We start from the raw sequence: 27,842 nt of genomic DNA on the forward strand, positions 1-27,842 counted from the left end.
TCAACATTATTATTTATGCAGTATAAACATTTATACTTTTACAGTGATATACTTAACAAAATTGAAAATATGCAAATTTTTGTTATATAAAAGGCTATACCTGTGCACTTTTTTCAATAAAATAAACACATTCACATGCTTTAAATTTTTCTTAGAAAGTTCTTTGGATGTATAAACTATATTTTTGGAATAACTTGTGACAGAAGTATAAAAAAATATTTTGTGATTAATCAGCTTCAGCTGATCCCCAATGTATTTGTGTCAAATTCCAATGAAGAAAATTCACATCGACACAGTATAGGTCATATCGCGACGTTCCAGCTTTACTGGTGGAGGAAGACCTCAGGTGCCCTTCCGTGCATTATTTCAGGCACGAACGGGCACCTGAGTAAAAACCACCGACGTTCCGTAAGCTAGCTGGATAGCTTCCTCACATGAAAGAATCCAAAGTCCCTGTCGGGCTTTGAACCCACAGCATTGAGGGGCAAGTGGTTTGAAGTCAACGACCTTAACCACTCGGCCACTGAAGCCCCATTTAAGTTTCATACTTTATGCAGAGAAAGTATTTTATATAATTAGACAGGACACAAAGGAGTCTAAGAACACAACACTGGTGAGATAAGCAGTCAGTAATGCTAACAGTTAAGTCCTCCAAAGAGGTTGAGGAATGAAAACTGTTTTGTACATGAAAACATATAGATCACCTACCTAACAAGAGCTGTCCGTAAGACAGCGCGCTCGACTTTTTTATTGCTTGCCAATAAAAAAAGTTTTTGCAGTAAAAGGCAATACAAGAATCTCTGTATTTTTAAAGTGAAACTAGTTGTTTGATACCCTTGAATATTACAGCAATGTTTATATGACATAATTTATGGTAAAGTGAACAAGTGGATAGGAATGAATTTTTTTAGATTTTTTAAGTTTTTTAGTGCTTGCCTATAATACAAAACATTGACAGTTAAGGGCCATAATTCAAATAAAATCTTTGACAGAATTACCTTCTCCTGGACATGTTTGGGAATCATGATTGTAAACAAGTATTCCAACTTTCAAATTAATATCTCAAACAGTTCAGTCAAAAAGTGGACTGGTACTAAAAACTTAACCAAGATTCTAAGTCGATAAAAGGCCTTAATTTTTAAAACAAATCCTTGACAGAGTTACCTTCTCTTGCGTACAGATGGGGTAATGATGTGAAATAGCATTAAAAGTTTCAAAGCAATATCTCAAAGGGTTAAGGCAATAAGTGGATTTTACCCATATTCAATGATTTTCTAAGTCAAAAAGGGGCATAATTCTGTCAAAAACCTTGACAGAGTTATGTCCTCTTGTCTGTTGATGAAGGTCGTGATGGTAAACAAGTATGGTCAGTTTCAAAGCAATACCTCCAATGGTTTTTGAAATAAAGTGAGGTGGTACAAAAAACTTAACCAAGCTCAATACACTTTCTAAGTCAAAAAAGGGCCATAATTCTGTCAAAAACCTTGACAGAGTTATGTACTCTTGTCTGTAGATGGAGGTTATGATGGTGAACAAGTATGGTAAGTTTCAAAGCCATACTTGTAATACTTCTGAAATAAAGTGGGGTGGTACGAAAAACTTAACCAAGGTGTGATGCCAACGCCGACGCCGACGCCGGGGCGAGTAGGATAGCTCCCCTTTTCATAGAAAAGTCGAGCTAAAAAACTCACATCTGGGACCACCGAAGTCCTGCCCCATTTCACCTGTAAACTTTACAAATAACCTGCATTTGAGGTCTTCTGGAGTCTTTCTCTGAAGAGCTCTTATTGCAGACTCAAGTGGATTTCTGTGGGAAACTATATAAGTTGATCTTAGGTCACTTTGAATATATTTTCCTTGGAATTCTTGGACGTTATGCCCCACATTCATGTCACAATTATCTAATCTGAAACAAAATAAGTAACTGTGCTCAAAACTTAACAAGAGGGCCATGATGGCCCTGAAGTCGCTCACCTGTATATAGGCCCCCGGAGCGGGGCCAGTTTAAACCCCAGGGCTTTTATTTGAACAAACTTGGTAGACACCCATTAGAAGATGTTTCATGCTAAACATCTAAGGTTTAGCTGGTCAAGTTTTTTCTTTACACATATAGTTAAAAACAATGACACACCTGGGGCAGGGCCAGTTTTGACCCAAGGGCTTTATTTGAACAATATTTGTAGACATTTACTAGAAAATGTTTCATGCTTAATATCTAAACTCTAGCTATTCAGGTTTTTTCAAAGAAGATTTTTAAGTTTTTGCTTTACACATATAAGGAAAATGAATGACCCCGGAATGGGCCAATTTTGACCCCAGGGCTTTTATTACAACAAACTTGGTAGACACTCACTAGAAGATGTTTCAAGCTTAGTATCTAAACTCTAGCTATTTGTTTTTTTCAAAGAAGATTTTTAAGTTTTTGTCATACACATATAAGAACTAGAAATGTGTCATCATGCCACGGATGCCCCCGCATGCAGCCAAAATTTCAAATGTTATAATATTTAGTTCCAAATTTGTTTGCACAAATTATTTTTTTCATTCTAAGTTCAAAGCCCTTAACACTTTTCAATGTTAACACAAACCATTTTTATACAATGTTCAAGGCACTGAAATTATTCAGTCTTAACCATTTTTATACAATGTTCAAGGCACTGAAATTATTCAGTCTTAACCTTTTAAAAATAGCATATTGCATATTTGTAGCCAACATAATGGCTATAGACATTTCAACAAAAGTATGACTGCTGAAACTGAAAGTTCAAAATTTTTCCAACATTCAGGAAAGATAAGTTTGTCTAAAATCATTGAACCACGACCAAATTCAAACTTAAACTGCTTATTCCTAAGATGTATCTATATTATTTTCAAAGTGAAAGGGACATAACTCTGCCAAAAAATCATCGAACCATGACCAAATTCCAACTTGACCTGCGCATTCCTTTGACAAATCCATATGTCAATTTTGAGTTGAATATGTAACACTGTTGGGTTGATAATGAACAGAAACTGTAAATTTCATATCATTTTCAAAGTGAAAGGGGCATTACTCTGCCAAAAATCATTGAACCATGACCAGATTCGAACTTGACCTGGGCATTCCAAAAACATATCCATATGTCAAATTTGAGTTGAATGTGTAATATTGTTGGGGAGATAATGAACGGAAACTGAAAATTTAATATTATTTTTTAAAGTGAAAGGGGCATAACTCTGCCAAAAATCATCGAACCATGACCAAATTTGAAATTGACCTGCGCATTCCTTTGACGTATCAATATGTCAAATTTGAGTTGAATGTTTAATACTGTTGGGGAGATAATAAACAGAAACTGAAAATTTCATATTATTTTCAAAGTAAAAGGGGCATAACTCTGCCAAAAATCATCGAACCATGACCAAATTTGAACTTGACCTGCGCATTCCTTTGACGTATCGATATGTCAATTTTGAGCTAAATGTGTTGTACGATTGGGGAGATAATGAACGGAAACTGAAAATTTCATATTATTTTCAAAGTGAAAGGGGCATAACTCTGCCAAAAATCATTGAACCATGACCAAATTTGAACTTGACCTGCGCATTCCTTTGACGTATCCATATGTCAAGTTTGAGTTGAATGTGTTGTACCATTGGGGAGTTAATGAATGGAAACTGAAAATTTCATATTATTTTCAAAGTAAAAGGGGCATAACTCTGCCAAAAATCATTGAACCATGACCAAATTTGAACTTGACCTGCGCATTCCTTTGACGTATCCATATGTCAAGTTTAAATTGAATGTGTTGTACCATTGGGGAGTTAATGAATGGAAACTGAAAATTTCATATTATTTTCAAAGTAAAAGGGGCATAACTCTGCCAAAAATCATTGAACCATGACCAAATTTGAACTTGACCTGTATTTTCTCATGACATATCAATATGTCAAGTTTGAGTTGAATGTGTTGTACCGTTAGGGAGATAATGAACGGAAACTGAAAATTTCATATTATTTTCAAAGTAAAAGGGGCATAACTCTGCCAAAAATCATCTAACCATGACCAATTTCGAACTTGACCTGTATTTTCTCATGACATATCCATATGTCAAGTTTGAGTTGAATGTGTTGTACCGTTGGGGAGATAATGAACGGAAACTGAAAATTTCATATTATTTTCAATGTAAAAGGGGCATAACTCTGCCAAAAATCATCGAACCATGACCAATTTCGAACTTGACCTGTATTTTCTCATGACATATCCATATGTCAAATTTGAGTTCAATATGTGCAAGGGTTATTAAGATAATGAACGGAAACTGATGATGACGGAAGGACGGAAGGACGGAATGACGGAATGACGGAACAGGGTAACACTATATGCCCCTGCCATTATATGGCGGGGGCATAAAAATCAATGACCCCCGGGGCAGGGCCAATTTTGACCCCAGGGCTCTTATTTGAACAAACTAGGTAGACATCTATTAGAACATGTTTCATGCTAAATATCTTAGCTTTAGCTCTTTGGGTTCTTTACAAGAAGATTTTTTAAGTTTTTACTATATGCATATAGGGAAAATCAATGACCCCCTTGGGCGGGGCCAATTTTGACCCCAGGGCTTTTATTTGAATAAACTTGGTAGACACCCATTAGAGGATGTCTCATGCTAAATATCTTAGCTATAGCTCTTTGGGTTCTTTACAAGAAGATTTTTTAAGGTTTTGCTAAACACATATAAGAAAAATCAATGACCCCCGGGGCGGGGCCAATTTTGACCCCAGGGCTCTTATTTGAATAAACCTGGTAGACATCCATTAGAACATGTTTCATGCTAAATATCTTAGCTCTAGGTCTTTGGGTTCTTTAAAAGAAGATTTTTTAAGTTTTTACTATATGCATATAGCGAAAATCAATGACCCCCTGGGGCGGGGCAAATCTTCACACCAGGACTTTTATTACAACAAACTTGGTAGACACTAACTAGAAGATGTTTCAAGCTTAATATCTAAACTCTAGCTATTCAGGTTTTTTCAAAGAAGATTTTTAAGTTTTTGCTATACACATATAAGGAAAATCAATGTCACCGGGGCGGGGCCAATTATGACCCCAGGGCTTTTATTTGAACAAACTTTGTAGACACTCACTAGAAGATGTTTCATGCCAAATATCTAAGCTCTAGCTCTTTGGATATTTTAGAAAAAGATATCTAAAATTTTTCTTTTGGTTGCCATGGCAACCAAAGTTCTAAATGGAATTAAATTCTTTGAACAATTTTCAAAGATGACCACCAAAGGAACATTCATGTGAAGTTTGGATGAAATTGGCTTAGTGATTTATGAGGAGATGTCATTTAAAGTAAAAGTTTACGGACGACGGACGGATGGACGATGGACGGACGCCGGATGAAAAGCGATCACAAAAGCTCACCCTGTCACTTTGTGACAGGTGAGCTAAAAAGAAAAAAAAAGCCTATATAATGTTGGAATTTACCACAAGAAAGATTTCTTTCAATATACATGACATAGCTGTTACAGTCTATAATGCAGTCTTGAATGGTAACTTCAATTATAATCACAAAGGCATGAAAGAAACTTCGAGGAAATATTTTTATCTCCAAAATAATACAACCTCTACACAAAAACATATTCAAATTGATATTTTTACTGTTAACTGATATCAAATTTATAGGTTATAGGATCTTTACCAATCTCACATAATGTGGCTCTGTAAAAAAGTTTCATTAAAATATGGCTAAAGGAACGTTACACAAAAACACAAAATAAAAAGGCAGTGCTCAAATCATAATGTAAATCATTTTGTTATATTTTTACTAAACACAAATCAATATAGTACATTAGTATTGATGCTATTCATGACTAAACATATGCCTATTTAAAAGAAAATTTGGTAACCGTTGTTTCCTCTTTATTTCATGCTTTCGAGTGTTTTATTGTAATATATCAGATGATTATATTCTGATAAACCACTAGTGAAATTTATAAAATATAATTTTCACTGTAGCCGGACTATATCTGAATGCGGATGAAAAGAAAATCATAACTAAATGGAATAACAGGCAGAAATAAATGCCGTCATGCGTAAATTTTGCTTCTTTAGGAAAAGACAGTAGATGTCACCATACATCATGTTGAAAATGTAACAAAATTAGAGAAATTTAACAGAACTATTTTTCAAAATTGATGATGTGACGTCATGATGTGATGACGTCACAAGGGAGAATGCGCGACGTTACGCGGCAAAATCAGTAAAAAATACTTAAAATTAATTAAAACGCATGAAATAAAAAGAAAATTTATTTGTTTTACATATAAGATTGAAATATATTTCATTCGTGAACACCAGCTATAATATTTTCACTCGTGGCTACGCCACTCGTGAAAATATTGCATCTGGTGTTCACTCAGTGAAATTATATTTCAATCTTACATGCAAAACAAACAAATATCCTCTATTTATCATTTTATACACGGATTGGATGTTTCATAATGATGGAACAACCAATTGCAAAATGTGGCTAAAAAATGGAAAGCTTCATTAAAAAAATGACTTTTTCATAATAAACGGCCACAGCTTAAAGATAAACCAACCTCAATTGAATGGAGCATCAAATTACCATAGCGGAGCAATTCCTTTACAGCCGAGCAATTTCAATGGGAAATTCCATAATATATAAGTTTTAGTTACATATATGATAATACCTTACATTACTGTGTTCCATCTGTGGAGTAGATTCTAACTCAGCTCTATTGCCTCATCATTGCTGTCTTTTATCTCTATGGTGTCATTGCTTAGACACCTGTAACAATAATAATAATAATAATAAAGACTTTATTTAAAGAGGCAACATAGTTAGGCAAGCCCAGTCTTCCCTATGAGCCTCTATCAAAAATGTACATATATACAGTTACAAACAAAGATTTATATAAACAAAGAAAGAAAACTTAATGTATACAAGTTATACAACAAAGAAAAGTTGAGTAATTGAAAAATGCAATAAGAAAATGAATACAAACATTTGAAAGTATGAAATTGTACATTTTATGAGACATACATGTATATATGATATGAAAACATAGCTAGATTATTTGGTGCCCACCAGAGAACCACCATTTAAGATAATTTGTTTTGAATGTTTGTAAGTTGAAAGAATTTCTTATGTTTAAAGGGAGGGAGTTCCAAAATTTTGAGCCTGACTATGATAGGGATTTTCTGCAGAAAATTCTTGGTTTGGGGACTAAAAGAAGTTTTTGTTCATATGATCTTAATGATTTATTTTCTGTATTTGTAAAAAGATTTTGCATATAATCAGGGAGAAGATTGTTTAGGGACTTGTATACTAAAATGGCCTTTTTATAATTCACTCTATCAGAGAATTTCATCCAGTTCAATTCAGAAAATAACTCATCAGTAGGCGCATCAAAATCTTTATCAAGTATTATTCTTGCTGCACGTTTTTGAAATTTATACATGTCGTTTAAGAGTTCCTTACTGCAATTACCCCAAATAGTGCAACAATAGTCTAAATGAGGAAGAATGTATGCATTAAAGAACATTTTCCTAACTTGAAGATTTAGAAATGGTTTAATTCTCAGAAGTAGATATAGTAAGGAATTGCATTTATTCAGCGAAACAACAAGGTACCAATAATAACAAACTTGCGCAAGAACTTAGGATATTGTATAATTTGGAACATATTTTTATACATTTAAACTAGAACTCAGTGAGTCGGATGTGTCGCCTTGTCAAAAATATAGCTGTCAGTTAGGCATTTTCTTCTTAAATATAGGTTATTTATAAACACTGCTCTTGCAATGTACATGTACCTTTAACTTTAGTGGCAAGCCTATTACATGTAAGTATGAAAATTAAGTAAGGGCAATAACTCAAAAATTATGAAGTGCAGAATACAAGTTTTTGTGCAATGCACTTCTTCTCAATGAGAAAGTTTCAAGTCCATAGCTTTTATAGTTTAGGAGAAATGGCCTGGACAAAAACAAAATATGAACATTTACAAAGGGCAATAACTCAAAAATTAAATAACTCAAAAAAATAAGAAGTGCAAGGTAATGATTCTTGTGCACTGCACTTTGGGCCATTTGTAGAAGCATGCATACCAAGTTTGGAGTCAATCCAACTTGTAGTGACTGAGCTTCGGACAAGCGTAAAGGGAACGCTGATGCTGACTCCGCCGTCAAAAGTAACCCCTATATGTCCACTTTTTCAAGGCAACACAAAAATTGAATTTATTAAGAAAGCATAATAAACATAAAATAGCAATGTTGAAAATTGCCAGTCAATTGATTCTAAATGATAATAAATAATTTAAAAGCATTCCTAAACAATATTTATGCAACAGAGAAAAAACTACAAATTTCAATTTAATGACATATAATGAGAAGATGCATTCCACTAAAAGATCATTTGTGTTATTACTAAGAATGTTTTGGACTTTAAGTTTTGATCCTGATTGTTGTGTCACTATTTTTTAAGATTTTGAACATTATTCCAATGATTATACAAGTTTTAGGCCAATGACTTATGTAATACTTTTGACAATAACTGATACATGTAGGTATCATAAATAAAATAAAATGAAGTCTGGGTATAGACAGACTGTTATTTTTATCTTCAGAGGTACAAATACTTTGCTTGATATATGTTGATACATACACCATTGTCACCATTGTTGAATAACTGCTGTCAGGGTTAGGAGCTGTAGCTTCTGAATTTCTGCGTAAACTTAAACAAGTGGATCTCCATGTAGGGCCTGTACATGCTGTTGTAGCAAATGTATCATCTAAGGTCTGTAAAAAGAACATGTACATTAAGTTAAAATCTTTTATAATACTGCTCAATTTTTCAATCTGACTCTCATTAACATTAGGTTATAATACTGGGCATATCTAACTACAATATATATATATACATGTATAAAAAATTATATAATTTTACAATGATATTTCATAATAATGCAATATAAGTTGGTGACGATATTTTGTACTTTAAAAAGGGAATTATTATAGCTAGAAATTTACCAATGATTGTTCTCTAAACTGTACAGTTGGTGTGCCTGCATCAATAAAGCTAGAAGTATCTGCCTGTGAAGGTGGGTCCATTTGTAAGATGGATAAATCCAGCTACAATCATACAGTAATTTGAAAATTACCATAACACTGTCTTCTGGCATTCTGATTCATTTATGTCAAACAACACGAGAGAAAATACTGACATAATAAAGATGAATTCCTGACATGAAAAACATTTTTCAATTTCAGTTAAAGTTGTCACTTGACTCCACCTACCAAGATGCATGTATTGGCCAATCATATTGATTTATAGAGAGAAAAATTACTTGCCTAATTGTTATAATGAATGTATTACACAGTTTGTTTTCTTGTCAGTTTAAACCCAATTTAAATCTTTTAGGTATGCAAGTTTTCATCACTGTCTTTAAAATCATAATTTGTTTCCTTTTGCAGACTAAATCAAACAATATCGCTTTTACTGTATAAATCAGAATTACTTTAAATAAAAATGGGATCAATGTTTGGTATAAAGCTTGCCAACTCCAAGATTAAAGGACAGATTATCTTACAGAGCAAGATGGCCAAATTACACTAATTTAAACTATTTTACACATATTGTTGTTGTAATATCAAAATGGTTGGGCATTAATGACACTGTTTCTGTATACATATTTGTAATACATGCAATGAAGTAAAAGTTTGCAATTAAGTCCACTCAATTAATATTACCTAATACTTTTTATACATTTTAGTGCTATTTACATGTGCAAATACTTTTGCTTATACATTATATTGTTTTTGTTAATGTCTGTAGCAAGTTTTTAAAAAAAAAAAAAGACTTTTTAAAAGTGCCAATGCATTGATATTAAAGATGGTATTGTGTATTAATATTCTAGTTTGATACATGTAATTATTAAAATTGTGGTGCAATTTAATCTCTTGTTCACAATGTTTTTAAAATATGTTTAAAACCAACATGTGTGAGAGACATGTTTTAAATCGTTTTATTAGTTCTACTTTCCAAGCATACTATAAATCAGAGTGCCTCTGATAAAAAAAGTCAGGGAAAGAGAACAAATCTTTTAAATGAAATTTAATGTTGCTTATCATTGTCAATTACCATATTAGGTTTAAATCAAGAAGGAAATATGTGAAAAAAATTCTAATGTAAAAGCTTCACCACATCTGTTCCTGTCAAATCTGGTATACTTTCACTGTCAGACTGTGTTCTTCAATACAAGAAAACAAATAAGATGATCCAGTCACCTGAAACAATGAATAAGAATAATTAGAGCTGTCATCGATATCGACAATATCGATGTATCGTTGATATTTTTTTGTCGATCAATAATCGATACACATTTTAAAAAATCGATACTTTTGACTTATAAATTAAATGTCTAGAAATTATAAAAATTCACCCAAAATATATGCAGAAACAATTATTTATATCAAATGTGATGCTTTTGTTATATAGTTGAATTATTTCATAGCAATGGTGACAAAAAATATTGTCTAGAAAAAATCATGCAGTGGACAAGACACTGTACAGACCATGTTTTTGACTGAAATCATTGAAACAGGTATGAAAGTGAATGACAGACAAGTGAGTATAGGATATTATCGATATATCGGTGTATCATTGATTTTAGTTACTTGATATCGATATATCGTTGATATGCTTTCCACTGAATCAATGACAGCTCTAAGAATAATAATGAATTGAAAATGTGCACCTCTTAATACATACTTTATATATTATAATATGTATGGTTATAGAATGTAACCTGTATATACCTTTTACTTAAATTTATGCTCTTTTAAACACTGGCAAAGAGGCTTTTAAACGTCATTATTTCATTTTATAGCTTAAAGTAATAACTTCAATCCCCTCAACATTTTTAGCTCACCTGTCACAAAGTGACAGGGTGAGCTTTTGTGATCGCTTTTCGTCCGGCGTCCGTCCGTCCGTCCGTCGTCCGTAAACTTTTTCTTTAAATGACATCTCCTCATAAACCACTAAGCCAATTTCATCCAAACTTCACAGGAATGTTCCTTTGGTGGTCACCTTTAAAAATTGTTCAAAGAATTTAATTCCATGCAGAACTCTGGTTGCCATGGCAACCGAAAGAAAAAACTTTAAATATCTTCTTTTAAAAAACCATAAGAGCTAGAGCTTAGATATTTGCAATGAAACATCTTCTAGTGAGTGTGATATGCATATAGTAAAAACTTAAAAAATCTTCTTTTAAAAAACCCAAAGAGCTGGAGCTAAGATATTTAGCATGAAACATGTTCTAATGGGTGTCTACCAAGTTTCTTCAAATAAAAGCCCTGGGGTCAAAATTGGCCCCGTCCCGGGCGGTCATTGATTTTCCCAATATGCATATAGTAAAAATTTAAAAAATCTTCTTTTAAAGAACTCAAAGAGCTATGGCTTAGATATTGAGCATCAAACATGTTCTAATAGGTGTCGACCAAGTTTGTTCAAATAAAAGCCCAGGGGTCAAAATTGGCCCAGTCCCAGGGGGTCATTGATTTTCCCTATATGCATATAGTAAAAACTCAAAAAATCTTCTTTTAAAGAACCAAAAGAGTTAGAGCTAAGATATATATCATGAAACATGTTCTAATAAGTGTCTACCAAGTTTGTTCAAATAAAAGCCCTGGGGTCAAAATTGGCCCCGCCCCGGGGGGTCATTGATTTTGCCTATATGCATATAGTAAAAACTTAAAAAATCTTCTTTTAAAGAACTCAAAGAGCTATGGCTAAGATATTTAGCATCAAACATGTTCTTATAGGTGTCTACCAAGTTTGTTCAAATAAAAGCCCTGGGGTCAAAATGGCATCGCCCCGGGGGTCATTGATTTTCCTTATATGTGTATAGCAAAAACTTAAAAAATCTTCTTTGAAAAAACCCAAATAGCTAGAGTTATGATATTAAGCATGAAACATCTTTTAGTGAGTGTCTACAAAGTTTGTTTAAATAAAAGACCTGGGGTCAAAATTGGCTCCGCCCCGGGGGTCATTGATTTTCTTTATATGTGTATAGCAAAAACTTAAAATCTTCTTTGAAAAAACTCAAATAGCTAGAGTTTAGATATTAAGCATGAAACATCTTCTAGTAAGTGTCTACAAAGTTTGTTCAAATAAAAGCCCTGGGGTCAAAACTGGCCTGGCCCCAGGGGTGTCATTGTTTTTAACTATATGTGTATAGTAAAAACTTTAAAAAAATCTTCTTTTAAAAAGCCCAATGAGCTAGAGCTTAGATGTTTAGCATGAAACATCTTCTTATGGGTGTCTACCAAGTTTGTGCAAATAAAAGCCCTTTGGTTAAATTGGCCCTGCAACATTGGGGGTTGGGGGGGCCTATATACAGGTGAGCGACCTCAGGGCCATCATGGCCCTCTTGTTTAAATTTCTTTAAGTTCCTTTCATGCTGTGACTACATCAATATGTTCATTAAATGTTGACTTATAGGTAGAGATGTGGTGGACTGTAAAAAAATCTGATAATCAGCCCATTAAAAACAAGTAAAACGGTTTCCTGCGGTGAACATTTTAATGATATAAAGATATTTCATTTAACTATTTTCGGGGGGGGGTAAATAAACGTTTGTATCAGGAATACAGTTGACAATAATCGGTCAATATAGAAGAAGGTCTTTGGAAACTGGTGACCGTTGAAGACCGGAGAAGGTCGAACATAAAAAAAATATTTCTTTTTAAGAAAATGATTAAATAGGCCTCCCATTTTATGAATAATTCCTAGCAAAAAATAAATAAAGTACACACAAAAGTTTACGCAGAAAATATCTTTTTTTATTATGGCAGATGCCACTACGAATATTTTAATTTTGTGGATTTTCAGTATAAACAATTTATTGTTTGTAAAATTTGAGATAGATATTAAAGAAACATTGATCATTTTCAAACACATCTTTCAAGTTTGTCTACCTAAAACGGTAAAATAATTATAGAAAATCAGAAATATCATGTAATAGTTTTTTGTTCTCAATTAGGTATAATTCGGACTAATTCCCTACAGATAAATCCGTAACCTACCGGCAAATGGTATTTAGCTGGGTTTTCGAAAAGGTCAATTAACCAATCATATACGGTTGACAGATCGCGTGCTCCTCCATGTACCGAAAACAGGTCACGTGCTCCTCCATGCCTCAAAAGTTAAATGCGTACCAATACCCTGCGGTCTCCAGACCGCAGGGAATAAATTCATTATTCAGCACTACAACATTTATTGTAAGAATCTGGTATATTTTCAGATATTTTTATCATTCAATACCAAATTTACAACAAAGACTTTGTAAACAAGAGTGAAACAAAATAGTCTTCTTACTTTATCTGAGTTGGACAGAACTGATTCTTGGATACAACATGGTGATGTGGTCAAGTTCTCTGGGTCTGGCAATATTATATCCATTGTAGTGGACAAACTCTTGGAGCTAGCCTGTCCCTCATATCCAACTTGTACCTGACAATAATTAAAGAGTGAAACTTCCATTACCAGTCTTTAAAAGACAATAATAACAAAGTAATATATTATATGCTCCTCTTTTATAACATAATGCTTATTTAAAGACACAAATATTATTAAGCCTAATAAAAAATGCTCTACAAAAAATGTGTTTTATACAGCTTTAGTGATCTGCTAAAGACAGTTAGATATTAGATAACTTTTACCTGAATAAAATTGAAATGAATAAAAACGAAAAATGAAAAAATGTGATATCTTGATTTCCAAACAAAATATTAACTCGCTACAGCTGTCCTAATGGCCAGAAAGCAAAAGAAGCGGAGCATTGTTCAGCTGTTTGGCGTTGAGTGACCTTTGGACATCATATATAGACATCAAAATTTAAAAGCCTATGAAAAATGAAAATTAAAGAAACTTTGAAGTTAAATGAGCCTTTAAAAATACATTTGTTTACTATTAAATTTTGAAATATCTAGTTCTAATAAAAAAGAGCTTTGAATGCCACCAGTGTATGACATATCTTTTCTAATTTTTAATTCTAAGACTGAGCAGACAAGGAAAATTTTACCTAACTTTGATAATTAAAGGGCAATAACTCCTGATCAGTAACTAAGCAAACAAGGCTTATTTAAATAAATAGAGGATATTTGTTTGTTTTGCATGTAAGATTGAAATCTTATATGTAAAACAAATAAATTTTCTTTTTATTTCATGCTTTTTAAGTGATTTTAAGTATTTTTACTGAATTTGCCGCATAACATCGCGCGTTCTCCTCTTTGACGTCATCACATCATGACGTCACATGATCAATTTTTAAATATAGTTCTGTTAAATTCCTCTAACTTTGTTACGTTTTAAAACATGATGTATGGTGACTTCGACTTTCTTTTCCTAAAAAAGCAAAATTTACGCATGACGGCATTTATTTCTGCCCGTAATTCCATTTTGGTTATGATTTTCTTTTCATCCGCATTCAGATATAGTTCGGCTACAGTGAAAATTATATTTTATAAATTTCACTAGTGGTTTATCAGAATATAATCATCTGATATATTACAATAAAACACTGAAAAGCATGAAATAAAGGGGAATAACTCAAGACTTACTGGAGCAAATTTACTGATTATCGAACTTGGCCTAACGCATTGTCACTAAGTTTCATTAATGTACGTCAAAGGTTACTCAAGTTAATTGAGCAGACAACATCTTGGACGCCGCTCGCCCGCCTGCCACAGGTGAATCTATAATAAGTCATGTTTTTCAAACAGGCATATAAAAGGAGTGTGACAGTCTTTATATAATAGAAACAGTTATCATTATCAACTATTGGTCAGTCACCATTTTAATGTTCAATCTTTTGAAATGTATAGTTACTTTAGCCCAACCTGACAATAATGAGCATTATGCCACTTTGATATAAGTCTAGCAAATAATTTATAATGAAACCTTTTCTGTCTTTCTTTTGGTATACATATACACTCTAAGGATCTTTAACTTTGACTGAATACAGAGATCATTAATTGTCATATCTGAGTTCATAGACATGCCTTGAAAATTTTTGACTTCTACATCAAACTCTTCAAGTAATCCATGTTTGGAAATGCCCAACGGAAAAAAATATATCCTTAGCGTGCCCCAAGAGTGTCTTAACAGGAAGTGTTTTCTGAACAGTGAGGTGCCAAACACCTCCTCCACCAACTTGCCACACTTGTTTATAATCCTTTAACTTCTCATTGTAATCCATTCATCCTAGTTCAACTCTTTTTGATGTTCTTTCAGCAGATAAATTGCCAGGTTTGAAACCTTGTCTTCTGATTCCATGTCGATCATGTTTCCATTTTGAACGTAATTCATCATAAAACATCTGAGCACTTCTCACCTTTTAACTTTTCATTTTTACTTCTGCAGAAAGTATAGGCAGCTAATCTATCACCATAAGCAGGTAGGTAAGACTTAAATATATCTTCATTCATTAGGAGCCAGACACTTCACTCTATCTGCAAATAAAAAAATTTTCAATTACATCCTAGATATATACAAAACAATGGGTCTTGCATTGCATCACTATACCACAGGTGTTTGAACACCTAACCTACCATAAAATTGACAGTTTCGGTAAGGCATTCTTGTACTTTATTTTTTATCATGAACTATTAACATGAATGATTAATCTTATGGAAGGCCCCTAAAATCTGTTTGAAGGCCCCTAAAATCTGTTTAATATTAAGCAAAACAAAAAAACAAAAACAACAACAACAAGATGGCCATGATGACCCTGAGGTCGTTCACCTGTATATAGGCCCCCAGGGCCTCTATTTGAACAAACTTTGTAGACACTCACTAGAAGATGTTTCATGCTTAATATCTAAACTCTAGCTATTTGGGTTTTTCAAAGAAGATTTTTAAGTTTTTGCAATACACACATAAGGAAAATCAATGACCCCCAGGGCAGTGCCAATTTTGACCCAAGGGCTTATATTTGAACAAACTTTGTAGACACCAATTAGACCATGTTTCATGCTAAACATCTTAGCTCTAGCTCTTTGGGTTCTTTAAAAGAAGATTTTTTAAGTTTTTACTATATGCATAAAGGGAAAATCAATGACCCCCTGGGGGCCAATTTTGACCCCAGGGCTTTTATTTGAACAAACTTGGTAGACACTCACTAGAAGATGTTTCATGCCAAATATCTAAGCTCTAGCTCTTTGGGTTTTTAAAAGAAGATATTTAAAGCTTTTTCTTTCGGTTGCCATGGCAACCAAAGTTCTTCTATGAACAATTTTTAAAGGTGACCACCAAAGGAACATTCCTGTGAAGTTTGGATGAAATTGGCTTAGTGGTTTATGAGGATATGTCATTTAAACAGGTCTAAGATTTCATGATATTTACGGACAGTCTGTAAATTTTTGGACGATCCATAATTTTATAGATTTTTTTGTCTGTAAATTTACAGACCTTAAGTAAGAAGATAGTAGAAGTTGCATTAAAATTTAAAACCGCAGGTTAAAATGAATAAGGTTAGGTATTATATGATTAAATGTAACAGTATGCTATGATTCAGAACAGTTTGATGACTTTCAATTTTCACTTTTAACAAAAATTTCAAAATCATCATATTGTCAAACAACATTGACCTGGCACTCTTGCATTTGACCCTGTAATCGGTATATTCCGTAACCGTTACGATCTACTTTTAAATCGAAATGGATGTAAATATCCAATTGTTACAATGGTGAAAATTGAAGATCACTCTTAGCGCAGTTGGTAAAGGGGATTGACTAGAAGAATATGTAGACGTTAACTGGTTGGTTCGAATCCTATTTCAGCGATTTCTTTTTTATTTTAATTTTTAAATTCCCATTCTATAGCAACTATTGCAAACCGTTTTGTCTTGTTTACTATCTGTGTAGTATTTTTAATACATGTAACTGCCTTTATAGCGTGTGTGAGCTAAAGCATAATTATAAGATTGCATAATGTCAGAAAAAGTTCCGTTGAACAATTCTGTAATGAAATAACAAAATATAATTGTGTATAAAAACACCCTTTAAAAGGTATTATAAAACCAGTTGTAGTAAAATGATTTCATATTAATTCTTGCAAGTAAATTAAAAAAAATATCATAACTTAGTGTTGGTATGGATTCGAACCAGAGTCCTTCAGATCGGTAATCCGACATCTATACCAAAAAGAAATGAAATTAATATGTAAGTTAATGCATGTCATATACTCTACTGTTTCTCCAAATCAGCTTCGCAATGATGTAACAATTGTATAACAATTATATGTAATTTGATGCATGTGTGATTTGTATATATATTGTAGTTTGTTAACCTTTGCCAGAGGCATTTTGTATGCTGATTATTGCAAATAAAATATTGAATTGAAAATTGAATTGACCAATACACCACACATCACTGACAAGTGAAGTTAACATATATATGGATATATTCGTTAGCTACCGGTCAGTGATTATTCAAATGACCTTTACGAAAGTTAATGAAGTGCCAGGTCAATATTGTTGGACAATACAAAGATGAAACCCACCCCATTACCTTTGTAAATATAAACAATCAATAAAACAACTTGTCTTAAGCTGCGGATTTTATTGTAAAACTAAAAACAGCAAATTTCACATTGAATATCTGTAAATTTATGGATTGAAAAATCTGTAAATTTCTAGACTGTCCATAAATTTACGGACAGTCCATAAATATCATGAAATCCTAGACCTGTTAAAGTAAAAGTTTACGGACGAACGGACGGACGGACAGACGACGGCCGGGACGAAAAGCGATCACAAAAGGTCACTCTGTCACTTTGTGACAGGTGAGCTAAAAAACACCTTTATTATCATTAAAAGAATTGTTTACAGTAAGTCAATGTCACATGCTAGCATTTAAAGTTATTATGTAGATGATGACCATGGCGTTATAAATCAAAGGGAAATAACTATTCAACTCTTTTAAAGTTACCCTACTGACAGCCTTTGTTACAATTAAATATGTTTTATTAAATTGTGCTTCAGAGTACAAATTAACGAACATAAACCTGTTGAGGCTGTTCAATCATTGCATCAAAATGGCTGATGTTCCTCAAACGTCATTGGTCAATTATGACGTGCGCACATAAAAGCTATCGCGTGCGCACGTAATAAATTGTACAGGTCTGCGCACATAGTAGCTATCGCGTGTGCACGTAGTAGTCATAGCGTGCGCACGTGGTAGCCATCGCGTGCGCATGTGATAGATAAAATATTTCCGATGTCCCCCATCGCGCGCGCACGTAGTAGCTATTGCGTGCGAACGTAGTAGCTATCGTGTGCGCACCTGATAGACAAAATATTTCTGATGTCCCCTCTATGCCACCGTAATTATCTTTCCTATAATTAAAAAATAGGGGATGTATGTGATCCAAATAACTATAGAGGCATTACTTTACTTAGTTGTTTAGGAAAACTATTAACTAATATCTTAAATGAGCGACTCAGTGCTTACTTAGAAAGTCACAATATACTTAAAGAGGAACCAGCAGGCTTTCGTAAACAATATGGAAAGTTCTATTGACCCTCCCAGATTGACCATGTTTTTTTCTTTGAAACTATTGATTGATTATTACTTGAATTCTAAGAAATAATGTATGACTATAATTTAAAAGCGTTTGGTTCTATAAATAGAACACATCTATGTCACAAACTATTGTTGCATAATATTGACGGTAAATGTTTAAAGATTATCTATAATATATATGATAAAGCAAAGTCATGTGTTTAAGTTAATAATGAATTGTCAGATTTTTTTAGTAGTAACACTGGTGTACGTCAAGTAAAAAATTTGTCTCCAATATTGTTTTCTCTGTCTCCCAGTATGAAAGGGTTGTCTACTATATCTAGTGCAACTGTTTATTGTCTTAGTTGATGTTTACCTAAAATTATACCTACTTGTATGCTGATGATACCATTTTATTAGCTGAAAACAAATTAGATCTACAGAATGGTCTTAATGCCACGTATGATTATTGTAAATTATATGGGATCTGAATGTGAATGAGGATAAGACGAAAATAGTGGTTTTTAGTTCACGTAAGCCTAGAAACCCGAATCTTAACTTTCCTTACAATGGTAAACAGTTAGAAACTGTAGAAAGTTTCGCATAGGTGTATTATTTAATTTCAATGGCAAATTTGGTAAAGCCAAGAAAAATCTTGTTGACCAGGCTAGAAGAGCTATATTTTCTGTTATTAAAAAAGCTAGAAAACTGTTTTTACCCATATCTGTTGTTTAACACTATGGTTGTACCTATTTTATTATATGGTTGTGAGGTTTGGGGTATAGAGAATGTACAAATTATTACGCTTCTGTAAACTCATACTTAATTTCAAATGGTCTACGCCCAATTGTATGATATATAGGAAAACAGGACTTTGTCCTTTAGTGCTCCAGGTTAAACAAGAATATTGCGTTATTGGAGTAAGTTGATAACCTCAAAAAATGATAAAATATGTAAAATATTGTATAATACAGTTCTTTCTTTACATGTTAATAATGTTATGACCTCTCCTTGGATCTCATTTGTTAAAAATACTCTTCATAAGCTTGGCTTATTAAACTATTTTTTGTGATCAATATGTTGGTAACTTAAATAGTTTTAAAACTATTGTGAAACAGAGATTGAAAGACCAGTTTTTACAGAACTGGAAAGGAACCATAAATGAATCCCCTAAATGTTTAATTTATCGTGTTGTAAGAAAGTTTTTTTTGGAAATATAAATTTTCCCATTTCTCTCTGTTAGAAACTTTGAAATCAAATATGACCACCTTTGACCTATAGAGAAAAGAAGACATTACATTTTAAAAAGAAGTAAAAATATGTTTTTATTTTTAAAAATAATTCGGGGGAAAAATTCATTAACTTATGTGAATTCATTTTACTCGTAAAAAGTTGATTGTTTCAAATTCTAATATCCTCAAATCACCTAATATTTTAAAATAGAATCTTTTGGGAAACTTTAAATACATAGGAAATGTGCATAAGGGGCCTTTTCAGACATTACGAATTGGCCCTTGATTATTTTTGTATTGCATATAAAGCAATATTGCTATTTCTTTGCAACTGCTGTATTGATTTCAATAAAACTGTATGGGAACCATTAATACTTTATTAAAACTTGCATTATTCTGCAAAATTATTATTTCAAAATTTGAATAACTCATTCTCCAGTAAGTCGTGCATTTCTCAACTTTATGAATGTATTTACATAAAAACAATTTAGATAACTTCAGTATAAGACAAATCATGTCCAAAAAGTAAAGTCTAGACAAATGATATGTGTTAGTCAAATTGATTTCCTTATAATCGTATGTATATATGTTTTGTTAATCATTTTTGAATAACTGTTCATTATATTGTTGATATATCATAACCTTATGCATATTATATGCCTTGGTTTTGAATGAAATCTTGAAATCTTGCTTCACTAGCTTCTGTTCAAAGTAAGTGTCCTTTTGACAAAAGAAAGTCATATAATGATAATTACAAGTACAAATGTTGCTGCAATGCAGCAATTGAGAAGCTCTGCGCAAAAAAAAAAATGCGCTCATTACAGATACCTTACCAAATTATTCATACGCACAGGTCATGTTATATTCAGATTATGTACTATTGTAAATTTTTTCCGTATGTTTTGTAAACCATTTTTTTTTTGCATAATTATACTTACCTTATGCACAGCCCATAATTAAAAAGAGGGGCCAGATATTTAATTTGTAGTTTTTGGTTTACCTGAAGGGATGGACACGCTGGGGAGTCCAAGTTAATCAGTGAGCCCGAGTCAGAATTTTTCTCACATATACAATGAAGAAGCAGAAGAAAATCCAAACTCGGACTACAGTGAAACAGCTTTTGCTATCAGTACATTAGAAACTTTTGAAACGCCAGGGAATTCTGATAGTGGTGATACGGTTATAATCGACCAAGAACCTTGCAGTCTCTCAAGAGGTGCTTAGAAAAAGCACCGTCACTTGACAAAAAGCGAAAGAAGACGGAAAGTCAGTTAATTAGTTTTAGACGACATTTTATCTATTGAAAAGGACCTTGTTCACAATACCTAGTTATTTCCGTTTCTCTAGCCAGAAAGTATAATTACACTTTTTAGAAATGATATTTAAACATACGATATATAATTAACTAGCTGAGCATATAGGCAATGAACTGCTTTGTACATTAATTAATTCAAAGCCAGCTTAACATTACGTTTGCTTCTATTTTACTTTACAACACCACGGAACATTTAGCATTATAGCATTAACATCGCATAAACCACCGTGGTTAACAGAACTCGGACCTTTTATTATAACAGCCTCCTCCCAGCAAAGAACTTTTTGATTTAATGTCATCACAACAATGGACAGTGATAGTTACATTCTGACTGATTTTGACATGACTACACTTAATGCAAATTAAAACTCCAAGGAATATTAACCTGTGTATCCTTCTCATACACGCATGTCCGTATTTCTTGTACAATGACAAACTGATAGAGGTAGCACATAGGAATGTGCATCATTATCATTCTGAAGTATAAATCATACATTACGACTTTTTGGTCCGATTTTTTCAAGGCTTGTAATCGTGGTGTATTTATTTTTTGTCAATTGTCAGAGTTGTTTCCCCTGGACCTTTAATAATTGTTTGGAACCCGCAATACAGTAAAACGTAAATTCTTATAATAAATGGTAATATCTTTCGGATGATCTCACTAACATTGCCAACTTCAGTCAGTAATCACTGCAACAATTTGATTGTTTTCATTATAATATTGTATATGCGATATATAAAGATTGTTGCCCTATATAAACGGCGGACTATTTGTAAATATCACCCGAGCCGCTAGGTAAAGAAAAAAGTAAGATTTCTTCATTAGTGCACAGCAGCCGTGGATATAAAATATATACACATATACAATCAAAAAGGCGGAAAAAAATCTGGAAGGGTAATAAAAGGCCATATAACCTGTCAACAATCTTTATAACTAATATAATATACACGGCTGTTGTCAATTTATAAAGAAATCTCGCTTTTTCTGAAAAAGGAAGTTAGCAGTATTAAAAATTCGTTATAAAGATTGTTGACAGGTTATATGGCCATATATGGTTATATTGTTCAAAACTTATTTCATCGAGTGATTGCATCATGGCATGGATTTACTGCAGATCATACAGTAAATCCTTGCCATGATATGCCATCACTCCATGAAATCGCGCAGCCACGGTTGAAAATATTTAATCTTGACATCACGAGATGAAATAAATTTCGATCTTACACCAAAAACAAAGAATTTTTTTTTTTATTTCATGCTTTTCAATGGATAAGGCCTTTTTGAATTATTTCTCATTTTTAATGTTTTACCTTTCAAGTGTTCCCCGTCTGGTGCCCCACTTTCCTTCTTCTTCACGTGCTTGTAGTACAGTATGGTTACGGGAGTTGACGGAAGTTAACGGAAGGTTCCGGACCAACCGGAACTAGTGTGTTAGACTTGACAGTTGGGCGCTATATTTAACCAGAAGAATGCGCTGATTAGGCAATTCCTAGCTTGGCTACGATCCAGAGGTGGAAGGTAAGTCGATTGTTTCTATTGTCAATCCCTTAATAATAAATCGCGACAGTTCTATATTGGTGGCAGCGGTAATTTTTACGAATTCCGTTCCGAAAGATAGACGCTACCAAAGGTCCATAATTTTACCGATTGTGCACGAATTTGCCCTCTAATTCTGCACTCATAGAACAAAGTCTACCTGAATTCTTGGTTTTGTTCATAGTGGGCAAATCTGCTTGAACGATTTAAACCAGAATTTCTACGTAAATAATCGTAGTTAAGCTGGAATTTGCCTCCAAATTCCGCTTAGGTTAGACGATGCCTTGAAGGACCAAATTCTTGGAATTTGTTTATTTTTCAGATTTCCTTTTCGTTCTGCTGCCACCGGTATGTCTTAATACCAAATATGAGTGATATCCGCGGATATCACTATAAATACCGAATATGACCTATATTTTACAAAGTAATTATTTTTTTATAAATTTTTCTTGATACTATGTTTTATAATAATAAAATGAATTTACATGCAAAATTGCGTTAAATTCGGTCCGTAAATAAAAAAGTTATAAGTTATATTCGAATTACGTTCTATAAAAGTCATGTCCGTGGCGGACAGGAGATACCGAATATGACTTATTTTTTATGAATTGATTAATTTTTTTATGATTATTTCTCGATACGATGTTTTATAATAATATAATTATTTTACATGCAAAATATCGTTAAATTTGGTCCATAAATAAAAAAGTTATAAGTTATATTCGTTGCGTTTTCTATAACAGTCATATCCGTGAAGGACAGAAGATACCGAATATGACCTATATTTTACAAAGTAATTATTTTTTATATTTTTTTTTCTTAATAAGATGTATTAAAATAATAAAATAAATTTACATTCAAAATTTCGTTAAATTTGGTCAATAAATAAAAAAGTTATAAGTTATATTCATTGCGTTTTCTATAAAAGGCATAACCGTTGCGGACAGAAGGTACCGAATACGACTTATTTTTTATAAATTGAATTTTTTTTCTCGATACTATGGTTAATAATAATAAAATGATTTTACATGCAAAATATCGTTAAATTTGGTCCATAAATAAAAAAGTTATAAGTTATATTCATTGCGTTTTCTATAAAAGGCATATCCGTTGCGGACAGAAGATACCGAATACGACTTATTTTTTATAAATTGATTATTTTATCATTATTTTTCTCGATACCATGGTTAATAATAATATTATGTTTTTACATGCAAAATATCGTAAAATTTGGTCCATAAATAAAAAAGTTATAAGTTATATTCATTGCGTTTTCTATATAAAAGGCATATCCGTTGCGGACAGAAGATACCGAATACGACTTAATTTTATAAATTGATTATTTTATTATTTATTTTTCTTGATACGATGTTTAATAATAATAAAATGATTTTACATGCAAAATATCGTTAAATTTGGTCAATAAATAAAAAAGTTATAAGTTATATTCGTTGCGTTTTCTATAAAAGGCATATCCGTTGCGGACAGAAGATACCGAATATGACTTAAATTTTATAAATTGATTATTTTATTATTTATTTTTCAAGATATGATGGTTTATAATAATAAAATGTTAAATGCAAAATATCATTAATTTTTGTCAATAAATAAAAAAGTTATGTTATATTCGTTGCGTTTTCTATGAAAGCATATCTGTTGCGGACAGAAGATACCGAATATGACTTATATTTAATAAATTGATAATTTTATTATTTATTTTTCTCGATACAATGGTTTATAATAATAAAATGTTAAATGCAAAATATTGTTAATTTTTGTCAATAAATAAAAAAGTTATATGTTATATTCGTTGCGTTTTCTATGAAAGCATATCCGTTGCGGACAAAAGATACTGAATATGACTTAAAGATCATAAAGTTTTTTCTCTCCATACGATATTTTTTTCATAATAAAATGAAATAATATGCCAAAAATGGTTAAATTTGATACTTAGCGGAAAAGAGATACCGAATATGACTTTGTAAGTGACATATATCGCACGCTCTGTATGAAAGTCATATCCGTGGCGGACAGGAGATACCAAATATGACTTATATTTTATAAATTGATTATTTGTTTATGAATTGTTTGTCAAAACGATGTTCTATAATAATAAAATGATTTTACATGCAAAATATCGTTAAATTTGGTCAATAAGTGAAAAAGTTATAAGTTATATTCGTTGCGTTTTCTATAAAAGTCATGTCCGTGGCGGACAGGAGATACCGAATATGACTTATAGATCATAAAGTTTTTTGTCTCCATACGATCTTCTTATAATTAAATAAAGTAATTTGCCAAAAATGGTTTAATTTGATACATAAATAAAAATTTACATGTTGTCTTCGTGGCATGTTCTAAATAAAAGTCATATCCGTATCGGAAAGAAGTTACCGAATATAACTTTTATTTTATAAATTGATTTTTGTTTTATGATGTTTTCTTGATACGATGTTATATAATGATACAATGATTTTACACGCAAAATATCGTTAAACTTGGTCCATAAATAATCAAGTTATAAGTTATATTCGTTGCGTTTTCTATAAAAGGCACATCCGTTGTGGACAGAAGATACCGAATATGACTTATTTTTTATAAATTGATTATTTTATTATTTATTTTTCTTGATACGATGTTTAATAATAATAAAATGATTTTAACATGCAAAATATCGTGAAATTTGGCCAATAAATAAAAAAATAATAAAATTATTTGTTTTATGATGTTTTCTTGATACGGTGTGATATGATGATACAATGATTTTACACGCAAAATATCGTTAAACTTTGTCCATAAATAATCAAGTTATAAGTTATATTCGCATTACGTTCTATGAAAGTCATATCCGTGGCGGACAGGAGATGCCAAATATGACTTCTGTGATAGTTGGTTATGTAAGACGACATAATGTTCTTAACATTTTGAATTATTTTCATTATAATTGGTAAATTAGATAAAACAGTTGATTATGATTAAGAATTAATGAGTAAATTTCAGATATATTAGAAACACTAAAGAAGATAACATAGCTCTTGAAAAATGATGCGCACGAAATAATAAATAGAATTAGATTCTCTTGTATGGAAACGTATAGCGACCACCCAAATATGTTAGTTAAAACAGAATTTTGAATAATTTATTTAATATATATTATATACCTTACCAATTTTTTATGAACTTAACTGTTCAATTAACAAACGATATATATTGGACCAATATTTTCATTGTAATTTATATCATTTACTTCATTCGCTTAAATATTGCTGGATTTTAAATTTCGGAGACATTTTTCTGTTCATTTATATGTATTAGTTATATGAGGTTTTATTTTATTCGCACACCTATATCGTCATATTATATAATATAATATAACATACTTTACAATTTATATTTGATTATGATCAAAATTATATGAAGCGTTTGAATGCGGTTTTCTGTATTTCAAAGATTTCTTACTCCAATCTTGTATTTTGGCTAGTATTACCAGCAATACCCGTAAAATCAATCGTCACATTCCGTAAAAATTTATATAACTTACCTGGGAAATTCAATTGGTAATTAGACATCAAATACATGTCAGTTTTATTACTTTGAAACGTTATGCTATTAGAAACCCCACTTTGGACCACCCACACCACACGTGCTCTTTCTACTGACAAGATATAAAACGCACGAAATGCACGTGCATCTCGTAACAGATGGACTGGTTTACGCTCAATTTTATACATGCCAAAATATTTATCAATCCGTTTTATGACGGTGGACGAAAATTGAGAAAAATTAATACTTTTAATAAAAAAAGGTAAAAGATGATAATGTGGAGTTAGAAAAGCCATTAAGTGTATATTATATACAGCTTAACACGATAACTTCCGACAAAATTACCATTTCAAATGTATGTACAGAGGATGGTACATGGCAGATCGGTTGTCTTTTTTATCCTTAATATTATAAATCTAACCAAAAGATTTTCATTTTATTTTTGTAAGATAAACAGCATAATTATATCATATTTACAAAATATATGCTCAACGGTGAGCTTGGAAGACATCCGATTTATATTAATGTTTATGCTTAATGTTTATGCTTAAATGATATTTTTGGTCACGTTTAGTGCTTGGAAATGAAAATAAATTATCCGTTAAAATTGACAATTACATGTTAAATCGGAATGATACTGAATGTAAATCGACAAGTAAAATTAAAGAGACTCTCGTTTATGTAGGAAGACCGATATTTGGCAAAACCAGCAAATTTTAGTGCATAAAAATATCCAAAAAATTGTATAACAAACTTTAATTGATCAATTTACACAAAGTTGGTATAATGATCTACAAGCGTCGAATAGAGGTAAATCCTACAGCTCATTTAAAAAACACTTTAGAATACGAGACATATTTCAATATACTCCCAAAAGAAAGCTACATAACCTTATTTAGATTTCGTACATGTAATACTCGTTTACCAATTGACTCTGTAACTCAGGAGATATAGGCTCGGAGCAACACTATTTACTTAAAGGCTCATTCTTTAACACAGAAAGAAACTCCAAACTAATATTTCAGATACCGTCCATTGTTTTGCAAGAATATTATCAAGTAGAAATGAAAATACTCTTTCTAATTTAAGTAAATTTACCGTGATTTTTTTCTGTCAAATGGTATATAATATTAAAGGATGATGTATCCATTAAGTAATATTTGGTACAAAATGCCTAATTTTTCACTTTTTTATAGGCATGACTGATATTTCAATGGAGTATATAGGCGCTTATCTCCGTTATCTATACCTTTAAGATTGAATGAGGCTTTCTGTATTTCAAAGATTAAGGACTGTGACTCCTCCATTACGCGCGCAATTACTTACATCTTTTTTTATATATGTATTTCTTTTTTAAAGCATATTTACATATAGCACACATACTATAAAACTGTAATAAAGTCATTTGATATGTATCATATAATGGTGGTCGCTATACGTTTCCGTAATATCATAAAGGGGAGGTCGCAATACGTTTCCGTAATACAGGAAGCAATTAAATAATCATGTATGATATGCGTTTTTTTCCTAACATTTTTTTTTAGAAAATTTTAATATTTATTTTAGAAATAAAGGGGTGGTCGCTTTACTTTTCCGTATTCATGCATCTATTAAAATAATATTTAATGGGCATTTTCCTAGT

General features: G+C 31.9%; 1 long non-coding RNA gene across 6 annotated transcripts in view; it reads right to left on the bottom strand.

Annotated features, from left to right (window-relative positions):
- LOC132758553 (uncharacterized) overlaps positions 1 to 27,842 on the bottom strand; it is a 35,477-nt gene continuing 7,635 nt past the window's right edge. Inside the window, exons 1-8 of one of the 6 annotated variants that reach the window (XR_009629592.1) lie at positions 17,871 to 18,755; positions 14,632 to 15,522; positions 13,388 to 13,522; positions 10,211 to 10,296; positions 9,040 to 9,141; positions 8,675 to 8,808; positions 6,708 to 6,800; positions 1 to 1,906 (exon numbers count right to left, since the gene is read on the bottom strand). This is a non-coding gene — a long non-coding RNA (uncharacterized LOC132758553). Of the gene's footprint in view, positions 1,907 to 6,702; positions 6,801 to 8,674; positions 8,809 to 9,039; positions 9,142 to 10,210; positions 10,297 to 13,387; positions 13,523 to 14,631; positions 15,523 to 17,870; positions 18,756 to 27,842 lie in introns of those variants that run through there. The other 5 variants (XR_009629590.1, XR_009629588.1, XR_009629587.1 and 2 more) reach the window with 5 other exon arrangements.

Source organism: Ruditapes philippinarum, unplaced genomic scaffold (assembly GCF_026571515.1).
Source record: "Ruditapes philippinarum isolate M1 unplaced genomic scaffold, ASM2657151v2 ctg5392_1_1_1_1, whole genome shotgun sequence".
NCBI classification, from domain to species: Eukaryota; Metazoa; Mollusca; class Bivalvia; order Venerida; family Veneridae; genus Ruditapes; species Ruditapes philippinarum.